A 25,103-nucleotide genomic window follows, 5' to 3' on the forward strand; every position below is an offset into this window, starting at 1 on the left:
ATACTGCATGCCCCAGCCTTGGTTGTTCACTCAGTACTGAGGCTCTCACACCCGGATATGTTACCCACAATTTTTTTTCAAGATGGCGTCTGTTTACTATCGACTGTGACTGGTCTATAGCTGACTGGTCTAAATGTCCCTTGTGGGGCATTTAAAATCGTGCACTAGACCCTCAATCGTATATGTACGATTTGTGCGATTTCATGATAGTTACCTCCATCGTATATGTATGTATTGCATGGTTTAAGGGTTAAAGAGCTTCAGGAGGTCTGTCTTGGAAAACGGATGCTCATCGAGGGGCATACGACTAACCTTGTAGCATCTGTAATGCATGGTGATGAGCAGGCAGCTCGACAAGGACAAACAGCTAACACAGGGAGTGTTGAGGGAAGATGCCCTCTCACTGACAGTACGGTCGGCTGGTTAACTCTTCACATTGCGGTCGGCTGGTTAACTCTTCACATTGCGGTCGGCTGGTTAACTCTTCACATTGCGGTCGGCTGGTTAACTCTTCACATTACGGTCGGCTGATTAACTCTTCACATTACGGTCGGCTGGTTAACTCTTCACATTACGGTCGGCGGGTTAACTCTTCACATTACGGTCGGCTGGTTAACTCTTCACATTACGGTCGGCTGGTTAACTCTTCAAATTACTGAAAAAAGCTGTCCATCTCCTCCCAGTATAAGAAAGCAGGCTGGGAGTGGGGCTGACCTTCTAGAGTAAAGCACTCATGATCCTGATGTCTAGCAGAACGGACACGTCTGCTTCCAACGATCGTCGAGTGCAGCTTGTGATCTGTGATTGTGATCAATTTTTATTTATTGGAAAGCCAATTTTGTTTTGTTTAACTGATTAACTGCCTTGGTATTCTCTCCAATATATTCCATGCTAAATCCTTGGGTCAAGGCATTCAGACATTATTATTATAATTCAATAAATTAAGGTTGTAATTCTTATGCAAAAAAAACATCATTGAATGTAATGAAGCGCTATTTTCTGGGTGGGCCCTTTTGGCACACTAGCGCTATCAGGCTAATGTGTGCTAAATATGACCGGGCCATTAGCTATGGAATTTGGCCTACCAAGGACCACGAGCCAGAACCTGGCCTCTTCAAAGAGGTTGCAGGGAGCAATAGCCCTGGAAAACCACTTTGTGGTTGGGGGTTTATGGCCCTGGAAAACCACTTTGTGGTTGGTGGTTTATGGCCCTGGAAAACCCCTTTGTGGTTGGGGGTTTATGGCCCTGGAAAACCCCTTTGTGGTTGGTGGTTTATGGCCCTGGAAAACCCCTTTGTGGTTGGGGGTTTATGGCCCTGGAAAACCCCTTTGTGGTTGGTGGTTTATGGCCCTGGAAAACCCCTTTGTGGTTGGGGGTTTATGGCCCTGGAAAACCCCTTTGTGGTTGGTGGTTTATGGCCCTGGGAAACCCCTTTGTGGTTGGGGGTTTATGGCGCTGGAAAACCCCTTTGTGGTTGGTGGTTTATGGCCCTGGAAAACCCCTTTGTGGTTGGGGGTTTTCCTTATCTGCCAACAACTAGGGTTAGGCACCCAGAAAGGTAGGCATAACAAAAACTCCACATGGTAAGAAACTAACAACTAAAAACCGAACAGAGAGGAAGAACTCCCTCCAATACCAAGGAAACAAGCAAATGTCACACTCTACTGCCGCACCACACGTCCGCGCAGCGCTCTCCTCCCTGCGCCTGCTACTCAGTCATCCAGTTCGAAAGCTAAGCATCAACCATGCAAAAACCACTGACTGGAGGGAGGGAGGGTTGCCAGGGAGCCTCTAAGGCACGCCCAGAAAATGGCATTTCATTACATTCAATGCTGGTTTTCTGTGGGGAGCCTCTTCAGCTCCCTGGAGCTACATAACCAAAGATATGTCAAAAGAGGGACTTACCTGGGAGGTGGCTGCCACAAACTCCTCAACGCGAAGTCAAGACTGCAACCTGCGTCCCAAAGCAACACAGGAATGCCCAGGAGCAAGAATGTTAACCAATTAACGAGCAATTAGGACCCTGTTCGACCTCCAAAATCCCCGCGCCCAAATATCAGCCTAAGACATGTTACCAAACACGGCAGCCAATTCAGCAAACTTCCTAACGTCATGGGCACGAGGATAGACCACAGGCTGACTAGACTTAATAACCCTGCGGATGACCTGGGAGACTCGCGCCCTGGAACAGGGAACGAGGGAAACCGGATCAACCCAAAGCACATCCCCAAAATCGAAGCTGAAGCACAGATAACGACGAAGAGTCATAACCAGACACAACACATGATGCACCCTCGGCCTGACCAACCAAGCATCAATGATCCAAGGACCCCTCCGGAAAGCAGCCATCTTGTTCTTCGCCAGAAAAGAAGAAGACTGTAACCGAACAAACCTGCCACCAGGACTGAAAGAGCAGAAACACCCTGTGCAGGAGGAGGTCATGAAGCTCCCCAGCCCGACTCCCAGAGGCCAATGCCAACAAAAACAGAGCCTTGGAAAAACAATCTTGAATCAAAGAGGCCACCATAAACCGAAGAGAGGAAAGATAGACGAGCATCCTGTCCCAAGGACCAGGACGGCTCAGGTGACGCATGAGCAGGCCGGAAGTGAAACAAAGTATGAGAAAGCTTACAGAATGGGGCCGAAGAGACATTACCCTGAACACAAGTTGGAGCACCTCCACCAGCACCGCACAATACGAGGCAAAAGTATTAGGTATCAAATGACAGTCCTGAAAAAGCCAAGAAAAGACAAGACAACTCGATCTGAAATAGAAGAAAATCTATGAAAAAGAATGAAAATGGCAGAATGAACGCCAGGAAATGTCATAATGTAGCCAAGACGAAGCTCGAAGATGGTTCACTATCAACGTAGCCACCTGATCACCATACAAATAGTGATAAACTCGTATCAAAACGACCAGACGCAATGAGCAGAAAACACCGAACCAGTCACATACCTGACTGGCCTGACCTGCTGGAAAAGGCGGAGTCATAGGAAGCACCCCGGGTTTGCACATTGAGCAAGCAACGCCTGGAACCAAGGCTGGGCCAGCCTCCAAGGGGCCACGAGGTCTACTCTCCCTTGGGAGGACTCTAACCTCGCCAGAATCTGAAGCAACAGCTGGACAAGGGGGACACAGCCCGACCACTACCACTCCTGCCGAAAAGCATCCACCTAAACAGCCTCGCAGTCGGGCAAGGGCGCCACATAAATCAGGAGACGCCGAGACCATGCTGACACAAAAAGGTTCATGTCAATGAGTCCGTACGTCCGGCAGAGCCAACGGAAGGAATCGGCATTGACTGTCTATTCCGTGGACAGAGGAATGAACCGAGACAGTCCGTCCGCCAGGACGTTGTACACTTCACGGATATGGACCACACTGAGAGCCAAACCCTGAGAAGCCAGCAGACGAGCCACTCAAAGCGACCAGCCCCAAACAGGCTAGGACCGAAGAGAACCCCCGCGGTTCAGGCAATGAACCACCAGAGAGCCATATGGTTGATCCCCAAGCACCCTGAACCCTCCGCAGCAAAAGCCAAACTACCGCAAACTACCATGTTGTGAGCAAAATGGAACGGACACCATCGCCCCTGGCCGGCCTGGTGAGCACCGGTCATAAAACCCTAGCCGAGAGACGACGCGTCCATGAACACATCGCGCGAGGGATCGAGAAAGCACCATGGCACTTAACCCCAAAAACCCCAAAAAGGAACCCTAATGCAGCAACAGACACAAGGGCCATGAAGGACGAACCTAACGATCGCTAGAGAACCGGAAGGGGCATCACCAAAGGAACCAGAACAGACAACAAAGTCAAACCCAAGCCATCGGACAGACCAGCATGGTGAAGTGCAGACTCCTGCACAACTGTTTGAGCAACCACCGAGTGACCCAGGACTCCCCCAGAAACAGTTGAAGGCAGGACCACAGCTGCAGCAATGTCTCTGGAGGGAGAGACGTGGAAGCAGTCCGAGAGTCCCAACAAGACCCAGCCAGGTCCGAACCTGGGACGGAGTCAGATGGGACTTCCTCCAATTCACCAGGAACCCGAACCTGGCGAGCTGGGAAAGAACCACACCCATGGCGAGCAGACAAATGGACCGATTGCGAGCCCACACCAGCCAGTCGTCGAGGTAGGCCAGGACCCAAACCGCTAGCAGATGCAGACGGTTTGTCTGCATCTGCTAGCGGGTCACCGCGACCCGAGTAAACCCCGTGAATACGCGAGGTGCCAGATTCAAGCCAAAAGGAAGGCAATGAAAGCGGTAAGCCTGACACACCACCACAAAACCCAACCAGTCCATGAACCCTGGATGAATAGGAATGTGCCAATACGCATCCTTGAGGTCTAGGGACACCATACAGGCACCCGACTCCAAAAGAAGCCGGACCTGAGACAGGGTGGTCATCTGAAAAGAGAGGGCAAGGAATCCAGGGTTTCAGACGGGACAAGTACAGAATGAACTGCAGATCTGCACAATCCCGTTTCGGCACTGGAAACAGGCGGGAAACCCACCTGAGGGAAGGTGTCATTTTGTCCATGCCCAAGAGTACCAACTCCAAGATGACCCGACGAAGCACAGGGAAAGAAGCCTGCTATGCCAGCCCCAAACCCCCTGCAGGGGAAGGAGCCGCCCAATGCCACCACGGGCTGGATGACACGACCAAAAACGCCAACGAATTATGGGACCAAGTACAAGCAAACCAAAAGAGCCTCCCTCACCATCGCCCAGTCAACAGGGCGAACTGCAAAAGGGCCGACGCCCCTTGCAAGAAGCCGACCATCGAACAGAGTGATTATCTCGCTGACCAGACGACGCCAGCTCCAAAGGCAATGTCAGCTCAGAAGCTGGTACCAATGGCCCACCACAACCAGCAGAACTCCCAAGCCTTGACACAACCCTTTTGAGAAGGCCAAGAACGGCCACCCTGGAGAATCAACAAGACTGACAGAGGAAGACAGGTAGATGAAGCCACCTGCAGAAACTGAATGACAGTAGCCTCTGCAAACAGCAATGGACAAAATGGAAATGAAAACCTAAGAGCCAGGGCACAAGCGGATTCCAAAGAGAGAGCGAGCACAGGCTGATGGCACGCGAGGTGAGAAGCAAAGAACAGAGACACAGCCTCCTTCAGGATTGGCGCAAAGAACTTCAATAGTGTGGCCGATGCCCGTGCCACCAAGAACAGCACATTAGACAAAGGCCCGGCACTCAACAGCTCCACACATCCTCCTTAAGCCAGGCAGAAGACAGCTCGAGAAGGGAAAAGAAGCACAAGACTGAAGCCAAATGCCCACGAGTGCGCAAATCCTCCGCAACCAAGGATGCTGAAAGGGGAAGTAACCTGCACCTGCAGCTGCACAAGGCCAACATCCCGAGAAAGCACAGGGGCGAACAAGCACACATTAACCCTTAGACAGTACTATACATATATAGATGATGTGAGTAACATTACCGAAACTGCGCAATACATTAATAGCTGTTTTAGTGTCTAGCACTTTAATTTAAACACAACACGTGGGATAGGGGCAGCTATAGTGCAGCCACGACTGATAGCTGACAAACGCCACCTAGAAAAAAATCGTTGCCAACATTCCTGGGTGTGAGAGCCACCAAGGCTGACGCATGCAGCATGAGCTCACAGCACCGCTGTTCAGCTTGTAACCACAGTATCGCCTAAAAATGTCAAAAGATATATGTACATGCTATTATTTATCAATGGCAGTATTACAGAATACCCCTGACTGTGATAAAACTGACCAGGATTCTGATAATAGCAGGATTGCATTGATATTTAGCGCTGTGCTCCATGGTGAGAGGAGTAATGCTGAGAGAGGGAGGATGGTGGCATCGTCTTCTGACTGTGTGTGGCTACCTTTTATTGACTGGACTTACCATACCAGCTTAGGGGTTCGCTATAGTGAACACAAATGTAGATACTTATATACAATGTGTGAATAGTGTAATAACAGCAATAGAGTCGCCATTTTGGTGAGGGAGGTGTGTCGTCTGCACGACTTATCATGTTGTTTACTGGTGGATGTCATGTTCACAGAAAACGGTACCATCCGTTTTCTATGTGCGGCGGCTGGGACGCCAGAGAAGGTAAACAAGAGCACACAGGACGCTACCAGCTTGGAAGCTACTAGTCATGTAATTGTTTATATACGTATTAAAGTCAGTAACCAAGTCATGGCTTTACATCAACCCTACAATCAAGACTTCCTCAGTAACACACAAACACCACATTGGTGACGAGGATGAACTGTGAACGCAGGTATTTGTTCAGTTTAAAACACAAGGGAGAAGCATGCTGCCTGGAGGAGGAAGAGAAACTGTGAGCACCATACCCGATGCTGTATGCAAACCGATGCTGTGTGCTAACCAATGCTGTGTGCTAACCAATGCTATGTGCTACCCCAAGCTATGTGCTGACTCAAGCTGTGTACTGAGTAATCTGCGAGCCGATGCTGTGTACGAAACGACGCTTTGATGTGTACAAAACCTGATGTTTTGGTTACGAAACGACGCTCCGTGCTACAAAATTCTTGACGCTGTGAACTAACTGCTGTACCAACTGCTGACAACTGCTGTGCTGTTGTGAGTAGGAACAACATATGTACACAAGGGCTAGGTAAGAAGTCAGTTGCTGCTGTATTGTGCTCTGCTGTGAACTTTTGCATTAAAATGCTTGTGTGCTTTGCAAAATTAAAGTAATTACAGTGAATTCTTAACTAACATATACAGTGCAGTAAGTGTTTAATATTCTGAGGAACATTTTAAGTGATAAGTTTACTTTTATTCAGTAAAAATGGTAAATATACCTCAGGTTCCTGCATTTGATCCTGACTGTGACCAGACAAACCTGTCACAGAGGTGGGTCAAATGGCTTAAAAGGTTTGAAAATTTGTTGATAGTTTCTGACATCAAAAGTGCTGAAAGAAAGCGTGCCTTTCTACTTCATTATGCAGGTGATAGAGTTTGTGACATCTTTGACACACTGAAAGACACTGGTGGTGCCAAAGATTATGACATTGCCAAAGCCAAACTAACAGAGCATTTCAAACCAAGGCAAAATACTGCAATGGAAATTATGCATTTCAGGAGAGCCAGACAACTCTCTAATGAAACTGTAGATCAATACCATACACGTCTGCAGGGTTTAGCAGCCCATTGTGAGTTTGCTGATGTTGACAAAGAAATCAAACAGCAAATAACTGAAACATGCACATCTACACGTCTCCGTCGAAGAGCTCTAGAACTTGTTGATGATGAAAGTTCTCTTACCAAGATACTGTAACCCCGCGATTATCCGGGATTCGAACATCCGAAAAACGCCCTTATACGGCCAAAATCGTGAACGGATAAAGTTATCACAATATCCGGCCAAAATAGCCACAGGGACCAGATTAAAGCATGTTTTCTGCAGAAATTACACTATCCGGTCAGTCCCCCGGATAATCGTGCCTTTGTCCGTATATAAAAACATGAGGCTGGCTATACGGTATTAATCCCGTCTGCCCGAGACTCGAGGCGCATGGTGTAGGTGGGGGTGGGGTGGGGGTGGGGTGGGTGGGTGGTGTCGGGAGAGAGGGGAGCGTTGGGAGGGACCACCTGGGGGGGATGGGGAGTGGCCTATACACTACAGTACAGTAATTACTATCAATTTTAGAACAATTCATCATAGCCAAAATCAAAAGAAATACTAGTAATTATGTAATAAAAAATTCCATACAAGTTTCCTAAAAACAATGTGCACAGGCTGAAGTTTCCTTCAAAAATATTTTTTTTTTTCCTCCTGGCGGCCTACGTAACGTGCCTCCTTCCTGGCCCGAGTGGACCCGTCCAGGCCTGGTCAAGCCATGTGCTCTCTAGCCTCGTGTTACACCACAGTGCCGCGCCATTAGTGAAATATTTTTTTAAATAACTTTTTTTATTTTCATAGTAACTTTGAACATTTTTGGCCAAGACTATGTCTGGTAGCAGCATGAATCGTTCTGGAGGTGGAAAGAGGAAGAAGGTTGTCCTAACACTTAAGGACAAGCTACGTGTTATACAACTTTGTGAACATGGCCGGTCGACCTCAAGTGTTGCCAAGGAATATAATATAGGCACTAGTACTGTTTCTGATATAAGGAAACAAAAAGAGAAACTTATGCAATTCATTTCAACGTGTGAAAGTGAAGGTGCAAGATACAGTACTGGATATTGCTCGTCGAATGGAAGATGCTGCACGTGATGCTCGTGTCATGGTGTGCAGTGCCAACAACGGTTCTGCCACTGTTACTAACAGTGATGAGGTACGTAAGGTTCAGGGAGGACACCGTGATCAAAGAAGATATCATGGCAAACCTAACAGTAAATTGAGCCGAGAACCACATCACAACTGGAGTCATGGAACAAGACTCAAGCAGTCACAACGACTCACATCAGAGGGTGTCAACAATAAATGTTGCAATTGTGGAGGAGACTACCCACACCAAGATAATGTTTGTCCTGCTCAAGGTAAGAAGTGCTATGGGTGTGGAAAACTAGGTCATTTTGGTGCTATGTGTCGGTCTGCACTAAAGAAACCACAGTCAATGAATAAAAGCACTGTACGAGGATCAGGCCATAGGGGTCGAGGTGGTAAACACAATATTGCACCTCATATCCAGAATGTTAATAATGTACAAGACAACATTTCATTACAACCAGTCTTAGATGACAGTGAATGTGATTATGCTTATGGAGTACAAGCAATCACAGAATGGAATGATCTTCCAAACAACCCAGAGACTATAGTATACATTGCTGGTATTTGTCTCAAAGTTCTCATTGACATTGGATCAATCAAACATTGACACCATTGCTGAGTGCCACTATGAGAAACTTAAAAAACAGTTCCCAAAGCTTGAGAACTATAATGGCAAAGTCACTGCCTATGCTTCAAAGGTAGCCTTGCCAGTGATTGGAACTTTCACTGCAGAGATTAAGTCAAAGAGTGCAATGCTCACTACTACAATCCATGTTGTTAGGAATGTAAAGGAGTCTACTCAGTTACAAGACTTCAACTAAATTGGGGCTACTTCAGCTTTCTAATGCTGTAGCAGTGGAATCTGCAAACAATGTTGACGGTATTGTTGCTGAATTTTCTGATCGATTTAAATCCATAGGTTGTTATACTGATAGCAAAGTACATCTGCATATCAACCCAGATGTAATTCCAGTTGCCCAACCACATCGCCGACAACTATTCCATACTCGCAAGAAAGTCGATGCCGAACTGGATAGGCTGATGGAACTAGATATCATTGAACCAGTAACAGGCCCAACACCATGGGTAAGCCCAATTGTCACTCCACCAAAGCCGAAGAATCCAGATGAGATACGCATTTGTGTGGACATGCGTGTTCCCAACAAGGCAATAATGCGTGAACGCCATCCTACACCCACTGTAGATGATATGATCTACCGCTTGAATGGTGCAACTGTATTCAGCAAGTTAGATTTAAACAAGGGCTATCATCAGCTTGAACTTGATGATGAGAGTCGCTTCATCACAACGTTTACGACACATCGAGGTCTGTATAGGTACAAGCGCCTGAGTTTTGGTATCAACAGTGCTGCCGAGGTATTCCAGCACATCATCAGCCAGGTATTGCAAGATATACCTAATGCTGACAACATGTCTGATGACATCATTGTTTATGGCCGTACCCAAGCTGAACACAACAAAGCTCTTCGTGCAACATTGCAACGCTTACGAGAAAAGAATCTGACGTTAAGCCGAGCAGTGTAAGTTCAATCAACGTAAAATTGAATTCTTTGGACATGTACTTAGTGACAAAGGTCTGTCTCCAGATCCTAAGAAAGTTGCAGATATCAAGAATGCTGCACCTCCTTCAACCTCCACTGAAGTACATAGTTTTCTGGGAATGGCAAACTACTGTTCTCGCTTCATTCCAGATTTTGCTACCATTACGAAGCCTCTACGTGAGCTCCTGAAGAAAAATGCATCATGGTACTTGAGCGATATCGAGCAAAATGCATTTGATGCTGTGAAAGATGCACTACTGTAGTAGAGAATGCGACTGCTGCGTATTTTGATCCATCAATGGACACTGAGTTAATGGTGGATGCTAGTCCTGTTGGTTTAGGTGCTGTGTTAGCCCAACACAAACCTGGTCAACCAGATTCCAGAGTAGTAATTGCCTACGCCAGCCGTTCTCTCACAGATGTTGAGCAACGATACAGTCAGACAGAGAAGGAAGCTCCTGCTCTTGTATGGGGCTGTGAACACTTCAATGTGTATCTGCTTGGTGCGCCCTTCACCACGATAGTCACTGACCACAAACCGTTGGAGACCATCTTCAATAATCCAAAGTCCAAACCGCCAGCTCGCATTGAGAGATGGGCTCTTCGTCTGCAACCATACAACTTTACGGTGAAATACAAGCCGGGTGCAGGCAATCCCGCTGATTACATCAGTCGACATCCTGCCAACAGTTTCACCATCACCAAGCATCAGCAAGTTGCCGAGGAATATGTACACTCTGTAACCTGTGATGCAGTCCCTAAGGCTCTCACTCTTGATGAAATACATACTGCAACCCTAGAGGACCCAACTCTGCAAGCAACAGTGGATGCATTGACTAAGAAAAAGTTTCCACGCATCCCACCCTCAGGAGTTGACCAAGATGCATTCAAAGCACTTGAACGCATCCAGACAGAATTAAGTGTTATGCAACAATGCGACACCGTGCTGCGAGGTACTCGTATCGTCATTCTAGCTGTTCTCCAGCAACGTGCTCTGAAGCTTGCACATCAAGGACACCAAGGTCTTGTTAGGACCAAACAGCTGCTACGAGAAAAGGTGTGGTTTCCTGGCATTGAACGTCAAGCAAAGGATATGCATGATGCTAACACCTAACACCTAACAACACCTAACAGACGCAGTTGGGACACCATGACCCAAGTAAGGTGTGTGAAAACACGAGGCAGCAGATTGAACCCGAAGGGAAGACAACGAAAGCGGTAACCTTGACGCCTCACAACAAAACCGAGCCAGACCCTGAACCTGGGGTGAACCAAGACATGTAAATACGCGCCCTTGAGGTCCAGGGACACCATCCAAGCGCCCAGCTCCAACAGAAGACGGACCTGGGATAGAATAGGCACCATGACGGAGGGGCAATAAATCCACGGGTTCAGACGGGAGAAGTCTAGAATGAACCGGAGTTCCGCGCAGTCCTGTTTCGGGACCGGAGACAGGCGAAAAACCCACCTCAGGGACATAGTCGTTTCGACTACGCCAAAGCAAACCGACTCCGAGATGATCTGACAGAGCGCAGGAAAAGAGGCCTGCCTTCCCAGCCCCGATCCCCCCCCCTCCAAGGGAGGAGGAGCCACCCAACGCCACCACAGGTGGCACAAAATGACCCGAAAAGCCTGCGAATCACAGGACCAAGCGCGTGCAACCAGGCCGAGCAACCACCCCTCCATCGCCCTGTCAATGGGACATACCGTGAAAGAACCGATGCGTCTTGCGAGAATCCAAGCGATAATGAGGGTGATCCCCGCGCTGACCAGAAACTGTTGGAACCATAGGCTGCGCCTGCCCCGAATCTGGCATCAATGGCCTACCACGATGAAAAGATCCCCGAGCCCTGGCACGACCCTTCCCGGAAGGCCCCCCACGAGCCCGCCCCCCCCCCCCCCCGCGGCAATAACAACGCAGACATAGACCGACAACTAACCGAGGGCGCCTGCAGGTACTGCACGACAGCCGATTCAGCAAACAGCAACGGACAAAAACGCAAAGACAACCGAAGAGCCAGGACCCAAATGGAATCTAAGGAAGAAGCCAGCACCGAATGCCAACATGCGAAGCGAGAAGCATAGAACTGCAAAACCACATCACGCAGGAGTGGCGCGAAGAGCTTCACCAAAGCAGACGACACCTGCACAACGGAAGGCAACGCACCGGACCTGGCCACGGCCCCAAGTACCCCCACATCCAACTCAAGCCAGTACGAGGACAGCTAAAGGAGGGAAAAGAAACGCAGGGCCGAAGCATGCAGGCCACGAGTATGCAAATCCTCCACAATCAAGGCAGTTGAAAGGAAAGGAACCTGCACGTGAAGCTGCATGACACCAACATCCCGCGGAAGGGCAGGGGCGAACAAACAAGCATTGAGATGCTCAAAGTCGCCCCCCAGGAAAACCTGAAACGCCGACTGAGTCTCTCAAGTCTCTCTTGAGTCGGCGCGGTCCCTCGCCGACTCAAGCGCGCGGGACCGACAGAACATGTGCCAACCCTCCAACAAGAAAAGAGGACAATCTGCCGACCAGGCCGACTCCGGAACTTCATAACGAACCCAGTACGAACAAGAAGAACAGTACACGAAGGAACGCGGATTCATCACGAAGGCATAATCCGCGTCGTGCAGGAGGAACGCCGCCAGGGCCTCCCGCACCTCAGAAGATGAGACGCGGGAAGCCGGAAACCTCCGTAAAGATGGAACCGAAGAACCCGCAGGATCACAGAACCGAACCTGGGGAGGGGTGGACACCAAATCCAACTCGTACGCGGAGGGAGCGAAAGAGAACCCCTCTCCTTGTAACACCAAGCCCCACTTGGAGGGCAGAAAAACCCAGGCAGGGTCCAACAGGGCCCAAGGCCGTAAAGCCAACCCCTCCCCAACCTCGGGAAGCTCACCCTGAGGACCCGGGGTTGGCCCGGCTTCCAAACCCTTCACCTCCAAAGGCGGGAGCTGCTGAAAAAGCAGGAACGAAGGGGGCCCACTGGCCAGACACAGAAACTCCGGCAGCAGGACCAGACTCGAATGCCTCTGCCGCATTCCCCCCCCCCCCCCCCGAGACTGCCCGAGTCTCTACACCGACTAGACCCTGTCACGACTCCAAAACCCTCAGACGCTTCGGAGCCGGAAGCAAGGGGTGGGAGGGGCCGAATGCACTACAGAATGGAAAGGACTAGGAGGGGCGGATGGAATCATAGCCGAAGCGACTCCCACCGACAAGTCCGGGTCCCTATAACCAAAACGAGGCAGTCTCGGGGCATCCGGGGCCGCAACCAACTGAGCGTGTTGCAGCAACCTAAATCTAGCATGCAACGCCGTAGCTGCCTGCTCCCGCATCTCATTATCAGTGGCTTGGGTGAACTGGAGTACGTACAGACAACACACGTCGATGGCAGGTATAGAATGCTCCCAACCACAGGGGGTTCTCTAAAGGCCATTGCTCCTCGTGCCTCTCTAGAGGTGGCCAGGTTCTGGCTCGTGGTCCCCGGTAGGCAAGAACTCCATGCATTGACTGATGCCAGACAGATATACAATATCCATCCAGCCTGGATAGCTCCGGGGAGCCAACGGGGCTTCCCCCAGAAACAGTATGGTTGGAGGAGTATATTGGCGATTGAGGAGGTGAGTGAGTGGTGGCGAGTGGCTAACTGACTGACTGACTGGCTGGTGAGTGAAGGCCACTCTTCGTTGCTTTTTGACTCACTATACCAACTTAGTGGGTCGTTATCGTGAACAAAACATGCAGATACGTATATATAACCTGTGTACAGTACAACCTCGATTCAACTTACCCCGATTCAATGAATCTCTAGTTCGCACACTTTTCAGGCCGAATTTACTTACCCGGTTCGCCGAAGCGTGGGATGTTCGGATTTGCTTACGATGTCCAGACAGAGTTCACAGACTGGTGGAAAACTTTCCCATTCTATCACAGATTACAATTAATAATTCTCTCATATGACAAGTTAGATCACACAAGTGGACCACCCAAGTGGACCACTCATGTGGACCACAAGTGGTCCACAAGCTTACGATTCTGGGACAGAGTTCACAGAGTGGTGGAAAACTTTCCCATTCTATCACAGACTACAATTAATAATTCCTTCATAAGACAAGTTGGATCACACAAGTGAACCGTATGAACCAAACACCAGCCAAAATGGTCCACACAAACACCAGCCAGAGTGGTCCACACAAACACCAGCCAGAGTGGTCCAACCAAACACCAGCCAGAGTGGTCCACACAAACACCAGCCAGAGTGGTCCAACCAAACACCAGCCAGAGTGGTCCACACAAACACCAGCCAGAGTGGTCCACACAAACACCAGCCAGAGTGATCCACACAAACACCAGCCAGAGTGGTCCACACAAACACCAGCCAGTGGTCCACACAAACACCAGCCAAAATGGTCTACACAAACACCAGCCAGAGTGGTCCAACCAAACACCAGCCAGAGTGGTCCACACAAACACCAGCCAGAGTGGTCCAACCAAACACCAGCCAGAGTGGTCCACACAAACACCAGCCAGTGGTCCACACAAACACCAGCCAGAGTGATCCACACAAACACCAGCCAGAGTGGTCCACACAAACACCAGCCAGTGGTCCACACAAGCACCAGCCAGAGTGGTCCACACAAACACCAGCCAGAGTGGTCCACACAAACACCAGCCAGAGTGATCCACACAAACACCAGCCAGAGTGATCCACACAAACACCAGCCAGAGTGATCCACACAAACACCAGCCAGAGTGATCCACACAAACACCAGCCAGAGTGGTCCACACAAACACCAGCCAGAGTGGTCCACACAAACACCAGCCAGTGGTCCACACAAACACCAGCCAGAGTGATCCACACAAACACCAGCCAGAGTGGTCCACACAAACACCAGCCAGAGTGGTCCACACAAACACCAGCCAGTGGTCCACACAAACACCAGCCAGTGGTCCACACAAACACCAGCCAAAATGGTCTACACAAACACCAGCCAGAGTGGTCCAACCAAACACCAGCCAGAGTGGTCCAACCAAACACCAGCCAGAGTGGTCCACACAAACACCAGCCAGAGTGGTCCACACAAACACCAGCCAGAGTGGTCCACACAAACACCAGCCAGAGTGATCCACACAAACACCAGCCAAAATGGTCCACACAAACACCAGCCAGAGTGGTCCACACAAACACCAGCCAGAGTGGTCCACACAAACACCAGCCAGAGTGGTCCACACAAACACCAGCCAGAGTGATCCACACAAACACCAGCCAGAGTGATCCACACAAACACCAGCCAGAGTGATCCACACAAACACCAGCCAGTGGTCCACACAAACACCAGCCAGAGTGGTCCACACAAACACCAGCCAGAGTGATCCACACAAACACCAGCCAGAGTGATCCACACAAACACCAGCCAGAGTGATCCACACAAACACCAGCCAGAGTGGTCCACACAAACACCAGCCAGAGTGGTCCACACAAACACCAGCCAGAGTGATCCACACAAACACCAGCCAGAGTGATCCACACAAACACCAGCCAGAGTGGTCCACACAAACACCAGCCAGAGTGGTCCACACAAACACCAGCCAGAGTGATCCACACAAACACCAGCCAGAGTGATCCACACAAACACCAGCCAGAGTGATCCACACAAACACCAGCCAGAGTGATCCACACAAACACCAGCCAGAGTGGTCCACACAAACACCAGCCAGAGTGGTCCACACAAACACCAGCCAGAGTGATCCACACAAACACCAGCCAGAGTGATCCACACAAACACCAGCCAGAGTGGTCCACACAAACACCAGCCAGAGTGATCCACACAAGTGAACAACCGAGTTTCCATGATTTTCGTTCACTGATTTGGGGCACACGTATCTTTGTACATTAATTTAAAGGCTGAAGCGTGATTACCTAGCTACATGTGGTAAAATCTCCTTATAGACATTTTCTGTGATGAAACAAGATGAGTGAGGGTGGACAGATAAGAGAATACTGTACTGTAAACCTCACTTTACAGTGAGGTTTCACTCACTTTCGTCTGTGTCGTCATAGTTCAGTGACCCATGACTTCTGAAAGTTTCATATTAATAAATAATTTCTAAAACCAATGTTTTATAGCTTTTTATTATCCTAATTAAACTAAACTAAATACAATTGAAAATATACTGTAATATGATAGACCTGTTATTTGAGAAATTACTGTACAGTTATTGGAACAACTCCAGCGTGAGTGAGTGGACGGGTCTAATCCTTGTACACACAGCACCATGCGTGTTTCCTTCGATTTCGTCGCCACAGTTCAGCGACTACAGCCTCGAAATAATAAAATAAATAAATCAGTTCTAAAATAAGTTTTTTTATATCTCTTATTATCCTCCCTCTCTTATTATCCCTCCCTCTCTTATTATCCCTCCCTCTCTGATTATCCCTCCCTCTCTTATTATCCCTCCCTCTCTCACTCCTTCCCTCCCTCCCTCCCTCCCTCCCTCCCTCTCTCCATCCCTCTCCCTCCCTCCCTCCATCCCTCTCCCTCCCTCCCTCTCTCCCTCCCTCCCTCCCTCCCTCCCTCCCTCCCTCCCTCCCTCCCTCCCTCCCTCCCTCCCTCCCTCCCTCCCTCTCTCTCTCTCTCTCTCCCTCCCTCCCTCTCTCCATCCATCCCCTTTCTCCCTCCATCCATCCAGAATTTAAGAAACAAATCAAGTTAAAAAAAAGTTAACTGGGTCAAGTGAGTTAGGCTTATTGATGAGCCGGTCCCTTCATCACCACGGACACACCCCCCCCCCCACCCCTACAGCCCATACACACACACACACACACTGCTCAACTCAATCTCCATACCTCCATCGCTCCCTCTCTCCTTCAAATCATCCATCCTTCCATCAATCCATCTCCATCCTCTCCTTCCCTGGCTCCCTCCCAGCCTCTGCCTGCCTGCCTGCCTGCCTCCCTCCCAGCCTTCCTCCTAGCCTCTGCCTGCCTACCTGCCTGCCTCCCTCCCTCCCTCCCAGCCTCCCTCCCTGGCTCCCTCCCAGCCTCTGCCTGCCTGCCTGCCTCCCTCCCAGCCTCCCTCCCTGGCTCCCTCCCAGCCTCTGCCTGCCTGCCTGCCTCCCTCCCTGGGAGGGAGGCTATCATGCTATCAGCCTCCCTCCCAGCATCTGCCTGCCTGCCTGCCTCCCTTCCGGGGAGGGAGGCTATCATGCTATCAGCCTCCCTCCCAGCCTCTGCCTGCCTGCCTCCCTCCCTCCCTGGGAGGGAGGCTATCATGCTATCAGCCTCCATCTCAGCCTCTGCCTGCCTGCCTGCCTGCCTCCCTCCCTGCCTTCCTCGCAAGCTCTGCCTCCCTCCCAAGCCCTGCCTGCCTCCCTCCGTGCCTTCCTCCCTCTGTGCCTGCCTCCCTCCGTGCCTGCCTCCCTCCCTGCCTCTCCCTCCCAAGCTCTGCCTGCCCGTCTCCCTCCCAAGCTCTGCCTGCCTGCCTCCCTCCCAAGCTCTGCCTGCCTGCCTCCCTCCCAAGCTCTGCCTCCCTGCCTGCCTCCCTCCCAAGCTCTGCCTCCCTCCCAAGCTCTGCCTGCCTGCCTCCCTCCCAAGCTCTGCCTGCCTGCCTCCCTCCCAAGCTCTGCCTGCCTGCCTGCCTGCCTGCCTCCCTCCCAAGCTCTGCCTGCCTGCCTGCCTGCCTCCCTCCCAAGCATTGCCTGCCTCCCTGCCTTCCTCCCAAGCTCTGCCTGCCTGCCTCCCTCCCTGCCTACATCTCAGCCTCTCCCTGCCTGCTTGCCTCCCTCCCTGCCTCCCTCCCTAGCTCTGCCTGCCTGCCTGCCTGCCTGCCTGCCTGCCTGCCTGCCTACATTGCAGCCTCTTCATCCCTGCCTACCTGCCCATCCACCCACCAGTCAGCCATCACTGACACAATGCGTGCATTTGGAGCCGACATGGTGCACGGATGTTCCTTGATTGTGCTGATATGTCCAACAAAGTCGCGGAATGAACACTCCAGCTTCTTGACAAATCGAAATATAGTGCTAAAATTAAAGTTGCATTAATTTTAGTGTACAATAGTTTTCATAAACTGTATTGTAGTACTCAACATACAGCAGAACTACTCAACACAAGTGTTAATGGCATAATACACTACAGTATGTATTTACTGTACAGCATTCACAACTCCATGAGACTTCAAGATGGACTTAACTCCAACAATAAGGTAAATAACAAATGTAACACAGTATTTGTTAGTAGAGTAATAATATATAGGTAGAGTATATAATATGATAATGCATTTTTTTGTCTACAAGAAAAAAAAGACTGATGCAAACGCCTCCTGAAGGTCACCTCTTGCAACGAATCCAACGCTCCAACGAACTGGGGTCGGTCCCATATAGTACGTTGAATCAAAGTTTGTACTGTATATAGTGTAATAACAGCAAAGCTATTTGTTTATTGTTTTATGAACATATTTCTATCCCCATTTTGACATCTCTCTTCAATGAGGTTCATTTTCAACTTTTCTCTGTCCTCTTTTCAGAGGTCTTGTCTTATTGACCAAAGTTTGCCATCCTCATCACATTGCCATTTTCTGGTATTCCGAAGCCCTTCTGTCATATACTTCACTCCATTAAACATCACCTTTAAGGGGCGGTTCTTGTCTTTCTCATATATTCCTTTCCTCCTAAAATCACATACATGCTCCTTTGAATTTATTCCTTCTCCTAATCCTACTATTTTTTCTATGATTTTCATCTCTTAGATAAAAAAAAAGAGCTGGACCTGCGGACTGTGAGGCCGCGGAGGACGCTCCCACAACTGGACTACTGCGACTCCCTTGATCCACAAGGGCCGTGATAAAGGTTCGAACCTACGTTCCTGCTATTGTGATTTCTGATTATTGTGATTTCTGATTATTGTGATTTATTGTGGAACCAACAGAACCCATGCCACACCCACAACAAAACAAAGGGCAGTTTACCAGCCAGGAAGACTCCGGAACCTCCAAACGCACGCACCCAATACAGGGAAGAAGTACCAATCTCAAAAGAGGGCGGACCCATAATAGAGGTGGAATTCGGGTCTCGCAGGAGGTATGCAGTAAAAGCCTCCTGAACCTCCCGCGTGGAGATACGAGGCAGAAAACCTCTGGAAAGATGGGGGCCAAGGTACCCAAAGGGGCCCAGAACTGAACCCGGGGAGGAGCCGAACCCAAATCATACTCATACAGGGAAGGGGGGGGATAGAAAACCCCCCTCCCCCTGCAACTACAAGCCGCACAAAGAGTGCACTAGCACCCAAGCAAAGTCAAAGGGGCCCAAAGTCCCCAGATCAACTCCTCCCCATCCCCGGGATCCCCCAATTCGGGACAAGATGAAGAGCAGTCTTCCATACTCTCTACCCCTGAAGAAAATGCAGAGTCCAGGGGAAAGGTTGACAAGAATGGGGCCTGCTGGTGGAACCCAGAAGCCTAGGTAGGAGGAACTGGCTCAAGTGCCTCCATCCCCCACCTGAATGGGGCAGCCCACGAAGCTGCCCAAGTCTCATTACCAACTGTTCCAACTCCAAAACCCTCAGATGTTTTGGAGTCAGAAGCAAGGGGAGGATTAAAATCAGGGCAAGGACCAGGGAGCGCAGTCTGAACCAAAGTCGAAGCGACTAACGCACCCAGGTCTGGGTCCCTGTAACCAAAGTGAGGCAGCCGCAGGGCATCCAGGTGGGAAACCAATCCAGCGCGTTGCAGCAACCTAAAGCTAGCATGCAACGCGAATGCTGCCTTTACCCTAACAGTAATATCAGAATAATATTGGAGAACAAGCAGAGAACACGACTCGCGAGACTCCGGGTCAAAGGTGTCGTTGACTCAAGAGGCAGCATGACGGAGGCAAAAGAGGTGACTGTCACCCTGAGACAAGGACACACAACAACCTTCAAACCTGCACAAGGCGGGATGGGACCCGGAAGACATATCCAATGGTCTACTAAGCCTTGATAGGGTTTTTCAGGGCCCATAGGTAGACTGATATGGGAAGCACCCAAGGTTTTGCTAAGTGGTTAAAACCGAAAGCTAACAAGGGGGGAGTGAACTGAAACTCATGCGACATGTACAATTATGGGGGCCTAGCAGAGGACCACTAAAATATTATTAGTGGAAATATAGCCACTCCAGGCAGACCCCCACCAGGCAAGAAATCAAAAACATACAAAAAAAACGAAAAACCCCGCAAAAGTATAGCGTCCCCAGAGGAAACAGGTATTGGCCACTGCTAGGTGGGCAGGCTACACAGCACCTTGATGCCCCAACCAGCATGACACCATTTCCTACCCAAGGCCAAACAATGGCCACAAAGCCCCAGCTGGCCCCAAGGGCGAGGTAAATGCCGAGCGCAAGAACTTCCATGGAAATGAGTTCCCAAACGCCCCAGGGAAGATAACCCTAACACGCTAGGGCAGTACTCGCAGGGAGCTTAGGGCAGGAAGCCCCTAAGCACATACAGCTCCCGGCACTGATGAGGAACACGTGGCCACCACACACAACGACACAACAGAAGTCGCCACGAAGGCAAAACACCGCCAAGGCATTTGAGGCCAGAGAAGAGTCCGCCCCGGATCACATTAGCGAATGAACTGGATGACTGAGTAGCCGGTGCAGGAAGGTCCAGGGCTCCACCCTCCCCCTCTCGGGCTCTCTGGGAAGGAAGGGCTGCACGAACAAGCAGCGCAGCAGTAGAATGTGATGTTTGCTTGTTTCGTTGGGATCGGAGGGAGTTCTACCTGTTTTCAGTTTTTAGTTATTAGTTTCTTGCCATGTGGAGGTTTGTTTTGTTATGCATACATTTCTGGGTGCCTAACCCCAGTCAATAACAGACAAGGAAAAACCCCCAACCACAAGGGGGTTTTCCAGGGCCATTGCACCCTGCAACCCGCTCTGAAGGGGCCAGGTTCTGGCTCGTGGTCCCAGGTAGGTCGAACTCCATAGCTAATGCCCCGGTCTATTATAGCACACATTAGCCCGATAGGTCCAGGGAGCCAAAGGGGCTCCCCACAGAAAGGATACAGCTCATGAAAATATTCCTGAAAAGCAAAGACTACATGATTCAAATACTGTAGAGTACAATTAACTATGATTCTAATGAGGTGAGTAGGCTATGATTTTGTTGCTGGTACAATGATGGCCAAGTTGTATCAAGAAATGCTTTCCAATATTTTTAAATTTCTATAGTGGCTCTCCATAACAGTTTGTTCAACACATTGATGTATTAATATACAGTAATAGTTTACCACTCACCGTATTAGCCCCGGCCTGTAACAGGTCAGCAACATCAATGTGCCCATTCTCACAAGCTTAAGTTAGTGAAGTCTCTCCTGCTCATGTCTCGGCATTGACATTAGCACCAGCTTCAATCAGATACCTGAGAAGATAGGAGTTTAATTTTATTCTTGGGTACTTTAACCTTTAACATGCTAGGGGTATAATATCCTTTCTTCCCCACAGGCGCATGTAATTTAAAAAAAAAATTTTCTTCCTAACCTGTTAATTTGTGTTCACTGATCACGGGAAAAATAATAAAAAAATCATAAGTGGCATATATTGCCCGCTATAGGGCGGGGAAGTCTGGCAAAAAATAGGCACTGACTCAGCATGCGTCCCAGGCGGTCTGTTGCTCGCCAGCTGTCAGGCCGGAGTTGCCACAAAGAGATAATTACCTAATTATTTCAATGTGATTGATTTTTCATAGTTTTTTTGCTGTAATATTATTCAATAGTGTGTAGTTTGATATATTTATATAATAAAATGAGTGAATCATCGCTGTACTCAAAAATATGGTGTGCATATTGTTGATTCAATTATGTTCATCAATCAGTGAACAAATACTTTGTTGGTTATTACACTATAAGCACAGGTTATATATAAGTATCTGCATGTTTTGTTCACTCTAACGAACCACTAAGTAGGTATTATGAATCAAAAAGTAACGAGGAGTGACCGCCGTGTACCAGCCAGCCACTCACGCCCTCCCTCAAGTCATCTGACTCACCCACATTCTCCTCCCACAATACTGTTTTTGCTATAATTCACTATATACAGATGTTATATATAAGTATCTACATTCGTGTTCACCATAACGAACCACTATGTTGGCATGCTGAGTGGCAGTGCCAGTGGCAGCCCGCCACTGGTTGCTACTTCCTCCCTCCCTCAAGTCACCTGACTCACCCACATTCTCCTCCCACAATACTGTTTTTGCTTTTATTCACTATATACAGACGCTATATATAAGTATCTACATTCGTGTTCACCATAACGAGCCACTAAGTTGGTATGCTGAGTTGCAGTGGCAGCCCGCCACTGGGTGCCACCCCCTCCCTCCCTCACCTCACCTGACTTGCCACCATTCTCCACCCACCATACTGTTTTTGCTTTTATATACAGACGTTATATATAAGTATTTACATGTTTTGTTCACAATAACTGTACATCTAAGCTTGTATATTGAGTAAAGGCACAAAGACGTAGGACCTCACACAGTCAGCTGATGGCTGCCGCCCTCAAGGCCAGACGCACTAATATTTCTCCTCCAACAATACTGTGTGGTGTTATTACGCTATATACACACATTATATATAAATATCTACCTGTTTTATTCACCATACTTCTACAAGTAAACTGGTATGGTTCAAATTCAAGTATGTTTATTGAGATAAGCAAGAAATACATCTCAAAGGGATAGAGTAGCTTAGGCTATTTCTACCCCCCCTCTACTTCAAGTCCCTCAAGGGGCGCACAAATTCAGTGAGTACAAATAGATGAATAACATTACAAGAATACCATTTAACATTGCAGGTTTATATAATAAGTACAGCATATAATTGTTACACTCTCGCTGCAAAATTCTTGTAGCTCCTAAGTATACTGTCTATCATACCATTATCACACATCCAAACAATTTGATGTGGTACACTATTTATTTCCTTATTTCTATAGTTTTCAATATGTTGACACTCTTAATACATAATGTTCTAAGGTGTGGGCGTGTGGCATACTACATAATTTACACTCCTTATCTTTTTCACTGACATCAACACCGTATTGCCAGATATATTTGTATCCTAATCTTAATCTCATGTAAATTGAATCCTTCCAAGTAGACTTTCCTTTACCATAAGTGAAGGATGAATTTGTATTTATTATTGAATAATTCTTAAGTGTGTTACTACTGTCCACCATTGCCATTCTCTTTATCATTTCTTCACCCTCCAGGATCATCTTGATTCTTGTTTTTATTTGTTTCAAGGTTAACTGACATACAACATCAACAAGAGTTTTTTCAGTGGCTCTCTTCGCTATGTCATCAACTACCTCATTCAACAGTATTCCCACATGTGAAGGGATCCACATGAATCTTACTTTATACCCAGTTTTTTCTAGTCTCTTAACATTCTCTCTACACTCTATCACAATATTCTGATCCACTGGGCGTCTGCTATTTAAAGACTCTAACGCTCCTCTGCTGTCAATAAAGAAGCAAGCATTTTTACCACATTTGACTACTTCCTGTAATCCTGCTAATACTCCTTGGAGTTCAGCCTGCATTGAAGAGACATTGTCAGTTAAGCGGCGTCCAATAACAGTATCTACAGTGCCGATGTCAGTGTACTTCCTGATCGAGACTCCACATCCTGCCTTCCCATCCCTAGCTACTGACCCATTACAATATACATGTAGAGTGTTTTCTGTAGGCAGTTTTCTAATTATACAATCATATGTTGCCCTCAGCTCTCCTATTTCATACATACTTTTTTTCTTATGCAAGGAAGTAATTACTACATCTACATTACAATCCTCCCATGGTGGTGTAAATTTTCTCTTGGGCACAGCAATACACTCTGTAATAACATCATACTTTATAACATTATAACATAATTTATTCATATATACTCTCTTCTTCATCATACACTGTTCACTACTTCCCACCTTTTGAACCGAGAGGATTAATTCATTAGCTCCCCCACCTCTCATTAATCTAATGGCAGAGGCTACATTTATCTCTTCAACTCTATCCCCAATACTCTGCAGATTCAATTCCATCCTCATTATCTCAATCATAGCATTTCTTGGGCATCCTAAGATAATTCTCATGGCTTCATTTTGTACCTTCTCCAACTTGCCCATCCTACCTTTACCAAAACAAGAAATGACAGGTGCAGCATAATCAATAAGAGATCTTACAGTACTCAAGTATATCATTCGTAGCACAGGGACTCCCACTCCCCTTCCACAGCATGCCAAGGCCTTCAGAGGTTGTAATCTCTTCCGACATTGACCCAACAGTCTGTTCATCTCAGCTTCCAAACTCTCATGGGTATATCCAATGTACATGCCTAAATATTTATATATATTAACTCTCTCTATATTTTTACCGTTTATTTTCAATATAATGGGCCTCCGACTTCTACATTCAAACTTAGTTTTGTTTTCATTAACCACCAGTCCCATATGGTGACACAGGTTTCCGAAATTGTCTAACAATGTTTGAACCTTTGAAATATCCTTGCCCTGAAACAAAATATTATCGGCATATATGATTGGAGTTACCCCATTTGAGTATCTCTCAGATGCTATCTTATTCATTAGTACATTAAACAGGTTGGGACTCAACACTCCTCCCTGAGGTGTGCCGAGTTCAAAAGACCTCACACCTGACATACAACCTTGATACCACACCTGAGCCTTCCTTTCGTAAAGATAATCCCCTATCCAGCGCAATAATCTCCCTTTAACACCAAGACCAGCTAATTCATATAAAATAACCTCTTTGTTGGCTTTATCAAAAGCTCCTTGTAAATCAATGAAAACTCTATAATAATCATTTTCATTAGCTAGACATTTAATAATACAATCAGAGGTACTTTTTCCTTTGAGGAACCCGAACAAATTACTAGACAGCTGATCACCTATTATATATAAAAGTCTATTTAAAATGATCCTCTCCATCATTTTCCAAAAACACGAGGTTAAAGACACAGGTCTATACTCTCCATTGGCTTTAGGGATAGGGATGATCATAGCTTTTTTCCATTTACTGGGAATACTGCCCTTTTTATAACCAATATTAAAGAGGTCTAAAAGTGGGCTTTTCGTCATAATGGCAAGTTCATTAAGTATTTCATAAGTTACTCCATCCTCCCCAGGGGGGCTAGATTTCCCAACTTTAATCGCCGTTATTAGTTCTTCTCTGGTAATACCTGTGCAAGTGACATCACCACTGTTACCTGCTATAAGTATAAAATCCTTTCTTAGATC

At 48.0% G+C, this 25,103-nt stretch overlaps 1 long non-coding RNA gene across 1 annotated transcript in view; it reads right to left on the minus strand.

Moving 5' to 3' along the window:
- Positions 1-687: 687 nt before the first annotated feature.
- LOC138360476 (uncharacterized) overlaps positions 688-25,103 on the minus strand; it is a 172,522-nt gene continuing 148,106 nt past the window's right edge. Inside the window, exons 2-3 of the long non-coding RNA XR_011226417.1 lie at positions 21,087-21,210; positions 688-798 (exon numbers count right to left, since the gene is read on the minus strand). This is a non-coding gene — a long non-coding RNA (uncharacterized lncRNA). The remainder of the gene's footprint in view (positions 799-21,086; positions 21,211-25,103) is intronic.

Source organism: Procambarus clarkii, unplaced genomic scaffold (genome assembly GCF_040958095.1).
Source record: "Procambarus clarkii isolate CNS0578487 unplaced genomic scaffold, FALCON_Pclarkii_2.0 HiC_scaffold_112, whole genome shotgun sequence".
In the NCBI taxonomy this organism is placed as follows: Eukaryota; Metazoa; Arthropoda; class Malacostraca; order Decapoda; family Cambaridae; genus Procambarus; species Procambarus clarkii.